Here is a 7,424-nt window from a genome sequence, read left to right on the forward strand (position 1 = left end):
TTTTTCCTTCCGTAGTTCACAGCCACCAATATAGTGCCAAAAGATCCTTGGTCTCTTTTGGAATACAAAGTATTTGCTAAACAGCGCTCTTCACTTTCCTCACTTTAAAGCCTTTCCTGGACATTCCATAAGGAAAACTATTGATTTCTCTCTTTGTGTTCAAGAGGCTTACAAACTGAAAAAGGGCAAAGGTAAATTTGTTTAAGAGAAAGGTTAAGTCATTAATTTAATGATTAAAGCACTAAGACTTGTTATGGCAATGCACATATGTAATCTAGAGGATCTGAAACATCTCCACATAAACCATATGCTAGCGGTAAGATAATTCCAGATTCTTAGATTTTGAAAGGACTTAAAAAATGAGCATTTATCTGAATTAGTAAGGGACCTAAATGCTAATAATAATAATAAGACATAATAAAATTTAACCTTTCATGTTAGAAAGTGAACTCTTGTTAAATGTTTTAAGTATTATATTTTTTAATCTTCTAGAGTAAGTATCCTTAATATTCTTTTAATGAGTGAAAAATTGAAACATGAAGAATTTAAGTGGTAATTTACCTTCATCTATATTAAAAATCCAAACAGACCAAAAAAGATTTGCAGTCTGTAAAAAGAGAAATAGTCCTGTGTTGATTGCCATATCTCATCTTTATCAATTTCACAAAGGAAAACTGTCCCCACATACAACATCAACAACACAGAATCAATTCGCATGAGGTGGAATAAGTCCCTCATACTTCCACACCTCTTTCTACTCATCCCAACACTAATCTTAGTGCTTTAATGGGTCCCAAATCTATCACAATTGTTCACAGACCACACAGAACCATATTGTTTTTGTTGTGTGCCTGCAACTCAGAGCAACCCTATACACAATAGCTCTGCACCTTGCCATATCCTGAGCCAATCTCACTACCTCTGACACACCAGCCCCCATTTCCAAGTCACTGTGTCAATACATCTCATCATCCAGGGTCCATATTAGGGATGTAAAAAAAAACCCTATAATTAAAATTAGTAGCAGAATATAGTCACCCAGTTAGGAAAGCTGCTGACATTTGCTCACAGGCACCTGTGAGCCTCATGGCTTTAGGCCAGTCCTGCCAATTATGACTCATCACCCTCATCACTTCCATCCCCCCACCTCCCACCTCTGCCACCTAAGTCCTTCTACAAACTTGAGTAAATGGCTCTTAGCTCTGTCCGATAACATAGCAGTCCCAATGTCTGTTCCATCTGTGTCAGTTCTCTAGTTCTGTGCTACTGGCTGCTATGGCTGCTGCTTGCATAGGCCCTGGTCTAGTATGTGCAAGAATCTCTGGCCCTGAAAGGTGTGCTTCATTATCTTGTTTATTCTTGGTTGGTGGTGAGGTTCTCCAAGTCTGCTGCTATATCCATTAAATTTAATGATGAGACTAGCAAATCCCCCTTTTGATGGGCTAATACACCCTATTTGCATATCCTTGCCCATCCATGTGACAAAGTCAGTCAATGGCTAGGGCAGTCGTTTTGAACGCTAACCCCTTAACAACACACTGATCTTTTCTAGGTCATGGCATCTCTGTGTGTGTCAGAATAGAAATGTGTTCCATGCAGTGTTAATGAGTAATATTACAGAAGTAGATAGTCATCCTCTTCTTTGGATATACCTTTAGGTAGACTCAAACTGGTAGACTCAAGCCTTCAGCCATTTGTTTAACATTAGAGTAGGTTCACCATTTGTACCATGTAATGTGTCTAGCTCTGGTGGCCTAGCAACTTGGAATCTGTATTGCCGACTCAAAGGCAGGTAGTTCAAATCCACTTCCTGCTCTGAAGGAGAAAGCTGCACAATCTTCTCTGTGAATATAGCCTCTGAAAACCCATTGGAGGATCAGTTCCAACTTGACAGCATATAACAGTAAAATAACAACAGGAAAAGCAAACGTAAATCTGGCTCTGAAAACAGATCTTGGTTTTCTAATAATTTACAGGAATCCCTCTTTATTAACATATGTTTTTCCCAATTATGCACATTATTTAAATGGCTATAATTATTAGATTTAAGTTGCATATTAAATCTATGTGTACTAGGTAGCTTCATTATTCTCTTTGGGCCTTGAACATCTACTACTTTATTTCTTTGGTAAGTAGATGTTTTTGAACAAATGTTAACAGTCCCGTAACACTGTGACACTTACAAACAGGATATATAGACTTTAAAAATTATAAGATTTCAAAGAACAGATTGACTAGATAAAGCAAAGTATTACAATAAAATGTGCAAGGATCTAGTGTCAGAAAGTAAAATATGGAGAAATCTCTCAAGATCTTTCAAGCTAAGAAGACTAAAACCAAGTTCAAACCTGGAGTTGCAACACTGAAGTATGTTGTGGGAAAATCTTGAATGATCTAGGAAGCATCAAAAGGAGATGGAAGGAATTCACAGTGTCATTATATTGCTAATAATTGGTTGACATTGAACTATTTCAGGAAATAGTACATGATCAAGAATCAGTGGTAATAAATGAAGAAACTAAAACTACAATAAAAGTATTGGCAAAAAACAATGCCCCAGGAACTGATAGATTATCAATTGACATATTCTAGTAAATAGATGCAGATCTGGACATGTTCACTAGATTATGCCAAGAAATCTGGGAGATAGTTAATTAGTCAAACAACTGGAAGAGGTCAATATTTGTTCCCATGCCCAAAAAAAGTTGAGTAAATAGAATGTGGAAATTACCAAACAATATTATTGATATCACTTTTATACAAAATCTTGCTAAAGATTATTCAAAAGTGACAAGAAAAATTCATTGACAGAGAAAAGCTAGAGATTAGGCTAGATTTAGAACAGGCCATGGTACCAATGATACCAGGTGGATGTCAGGTGGATCTTGGCAGAAAGCAAAGAATACCAGAGGGATATATATCTGTACTCATTTAATATACAAAGGCACTTGACTGTGTGGATCATAACAAAGCATGAATAACATTGAAAAGAATACATAGGCCCACAACAATTAAATATGCTCATATGAAATCTATACCTACACCAAAAGGTAACACTGTATGGTTTAAAATTGAGAAAGGTGTGCATCAGGGTTGTACTCTTCCTCTATATCAATTAAATTTGTATGCTGAACAAATCACTAAAGCAGTCAGACTTAGTGAACATGACATTAATATCAGAGGAAGATACATCAACAATCTGAGTTCTGCAGATAAAGCAATCTTGTTTACTGAAAGTAAGAAGGATTGGAAGATCTTCCTTCAGAAGATCAAGGACTACAACCTTCAACTGGAATTACATTTCAACACACACACACACACACACACACACACAAATCCTCACCAATAGAACAATAAGTAACACCATGATAGATAGAAAATTGAATTTGCCAACTATTTCATCTTATTTGGATCAACAATCAATATCTTTGGTACCAAGAGTCAAGAAATCAAGAGATATGTTGCATTGGGAAAATCTGTAGGGGACCATTTCAGAGTACTGAAGAGTAATGATGTCAGTTTAAAGATGACAGTGTACCTCATCCAAGCCATGTTCTTCAGAATCATTTGCAATACATCTGACAGTTGGATAATGACTAAGGATGGGAGAAGAATAATTCAGATAGCCATTGATTGCCAGGAGAACAAACAGATCTGTCGAAGAGAAAATGAAAGCAGAGTGCTCCTTGGGGGCAAGGATAGTGAAACTTCTTCAACACACTTTGGATGTGTTGTTAGGAAGGTCCCAGTGTCACCAATCTTAGGACTGAGGGCTAGTGTGTTGTGCGTAGATTTTATTCTGGAAGTTGTGAAGACATCTCACATCTCCAGGCGGCATATAGGTATGAAATGAATGTTCGGGTCTCTTATGCCTTTCTTTTTGTTTTTAATTGTTTTTCTGGTCAAACATTTTCTAGGTAGTATAGAACTGCTCCATTGATTTACTGTACAGAGGTAACCTGTGGTCACTGTGCCCCTGATGTGCCAAATGAGATATTGGTAACCCACGGCAGACAGTGTTTGGTGGAGCTCCCCGATTAAAACAAGCTTGGAAGCAGGAGTGGCATCCACTTCTGAAATAGCTTGCGTCTTTAAACCCTATCAACTATGAAATGAAGAAAGTTCATAGGGTTGCTATGAGTCACCCACCACTCGGCATTTAACAACAACAACAACAACATCCTTGGAGAAGCACATCATGCTTAAAAAGAGTAAGAAGAGAAGAAAACTTACAACAAATAGATTAACATGGTGATTACAACAGTGGATTCAATTTAAGATGGTGAGGATAGCACAGAATAGGGGAAGTTTCAGATCTGCTGTTCATAGGATTGCTATGAGTTGCAATTGGCCCTAAGGGACACATGAACAACAATAATAACACATAACATTTGAATAGCTTATCTCACCATCATGAAACAGTACCAATAAGTTTCTGCAAGCTTCCCTTTTCTTTTTGGCTTCATTGATCTTTTCTTAGGCTAATCACTAATCACACTCCCTCAGGCACTAAAGCCAAAGGGAATTTTACAGAAAAGATTGGTGACACTGGGACTGCTGACAGTGAAGAATGAGTTTTGCATGATGAAAGAAGCCCTAATCTTTGTGAGAGTCTTTATATAGACTTCAAAAGAAGATTTTGTTTCAAGTAAAGTCTTTTCTCTCCAGATCTCTTAACGATGAGAATTTGGACTCTAGATCATGAAACTTTTGTTAATGTTATTTTACTTTACTTCACTGGTAAAATAAAATTAAAAGATGATGTGACTTTTCTAATATTTTGTAGATTACATATATTTGACTACTCTGGTGGCTTAGTGATAAGGAATTGTGTTGCCTATCCTAAGGGAAGTGTGGAGCCTTGTGGTAGGAAGCTGCACTGAAATCCTAAAGGCACATAGTTCAAATCCATCAGTTCCTCTGAGGAAGAAAAACAGGCACTCTCCTCCTGTGTGATTTGCTTCCTCTGAAAACCCACTGGAAGGTCAGCTATGGTTTTAACTTGGTGGCAAAACAATAATACTGAGGGCGAAAGATGGGAGATCTCATTCCTTGAAATTCAGATGGCCTCTGAAATGCTGTTGGAGGATCAACTATAGGTCAATTCCAACTCAAATATACATAAAAACAATAAAAACAAATTGTTTTTGTTGTTAGGTGCCATTGAATCAAGTACAACTCACAGAGACCTTATTAACAGATCTGAACCCTGTCCTGTTCTGGCCCATCCTTATCATCCTTAACATACTTTACCCATGGCTACTGTCGTTGTATCAATCCATCACTTTGATGGTCTTTCTCATTTATGCTCACCGTCCACCTTTCCAAGAGTGATATCCCACTCCAAAGAATAGCCTCTTCTAGCAACATGTCCAAAGTATGTTAGAAAAAGTTTTATCATCAGCCTCCAAGGATTACTCTTGATACACCTTCTCCAAGTGCAGTATATGGGATATTCAGTATTCTTCTCCAAAACCAAACTTCAAAGATGTCAATTCTTATGCATTGTCTAACTCTCAGATTCATTGCAGGTGATTGGAAGGACTCCAGAGAGTTCCCTGACAGTAGATTTTCCCAATGCTATGTGTTTCCTGATCTCCTGACTGCTTGTACCAAGGATATTGATTGCAGATCCAAAAAAGATGAAGTCATTGACAGTTTTAATATTTTCCCACCTATCATTGTATCTTGGAAGGAGGAGTGGCTTCCACTTCCATAATAACTTGCCTCTGGAAACCCTATGAACCTGGAGAGAGGATGAAAGGCACCCAAGCGTCGAGGACTCTCCTTCATAAGGTCGCTATGAGTCGCCTGCGACTCGATAGCACTTAACAACAACAACAACAACATCATTATATAGTCTATCAGTTCAATGGTAAATATTTCTCATTTTCTTAATGTTGAGATATCATCTATAATGAAGGATAATGTCCTTCTGTAGCAAACACTTCAAGTCCTCCTTATTTTTAGCCAGCAAGGTTGTGTCATGTGCATAATGCTGTTTATTGGCAAGTCTTCCTAGATTCCTGAAGTTAAATTCTTTTCATAAAGGTCAAGTTCTCAAACAATTTGCTCAGCATACAGATTGAATAGATATGGATAAAGGATATAGCCTTGAGGTTTACTTTGAGTGAAAATCAGGGTGATAACTAATGAATAAGTGAGAAAAAGAATTAACATAATCATAAAGAAAGAAGTTGACAATAATACAGTAGCCAACTATCATGTAATATGGACCAAGAAATCACATGTTGTATCCCACTGGTAAAAGCTGCTGCAAAGACTTCTTCACAATTTTCAGAGCAATGATGTCAGATTAGATGTCATATTGGTAACTAAGTTTCACCCAATCCAAGTCACGGTCTTTTCACTGAGGAAATGTATATGCAGCCTTCACAATCAAAGAAAAAAAAAAGAAGACAAAGGAAGAATTGATCCATTTGAACTCTGTTATTTAGTGACAAATACTGACTATGCTGTGGACCACCAGAAAATAAATGTAATCAGAGGCAAGAATAAGAAGACTTTGATTCATTTTCTTTGGACCAAAAGGAAAAATCAATTGTTAGAAAAGTACAATGAAGTTGGTAAAATGCAGGAACAGTGAAAATGAGAGAAACTTTCAGCAAGATGAATTGGCACAATAGTTAATCCAATGTACTCTAATTTAGTCATGGAGATCTTGTTGTTGTTGTTACTGTTAAGTGCCGTTGAGTCTCAGACGACTCATAGCGAACCTACGAATGAAAGTCCTGGACACCTCCTGTATAACTTTTGTCCTTTCTCCATGTTCAAAGGGTTTCCAGAGGCAAGCTATTGTGGAAGTGGATGCCACTCCTGCTTCCAAGCTTGTTGTAATTAGGGAGCTTCACCAAACACTGTCCACCATGGGTAACCATTTTTTAATATCCACAAAATTATGAAGGGTTGGAGCAATTTGGGAGGCTCTTAACAACAACAACATGTTGTTACATATATTTGAAGGGAGCTTTGGTAGCATAGCAAAAATTAGGTGCTCTGTAATTCCAAAGGCACAGATTTCACCACCAGCTGCTTCAAAGGAAAAGGATAAATAATCCCCCCTGTTCAATTTACTGTCTCTGAAAACCTGCAGGAGGTCAGGTATGGCTAGCTTCTGTCTAGACATCACACCACAGCAATACTTCAGTCTAAATTGACTCACAGCTGACTCTAGAGCAGGTTTTTTGAGATTATAAATGGCCCTACAGGATATTGCTCATCTTTCTCCCAAGGATCATACAATGCATTTGAACAACAGGTCTTTGAGTTGACAGCACAATTCCTTATCACTTGACCATTAAAGTTCCTTAAACAACAAATAATATATACAAACTATGTAATCAAATATAACAGAAACATTTATTTTTTTTATTTATAAAAAATTAATTTATTGGTTGATAGTT

Source organism: Elephantulus edwardii, unplaced genomic scaffold (genome assembly GCF_000299155.1).
Source record: "Elephantulus edwardii isolate Elephantulus edwardi_28Jun2011 unplaced genomic scaffold, EleEdw1.0 scaffold00240, whole genome shotgun sequence".
NCBI classification, from domain to species: Eukaryota; Metazoa; Chordata; class Mammalia; order Macroscelidea; family Macroscelididae; genus Elephantulus; species Elephantulus edwardii.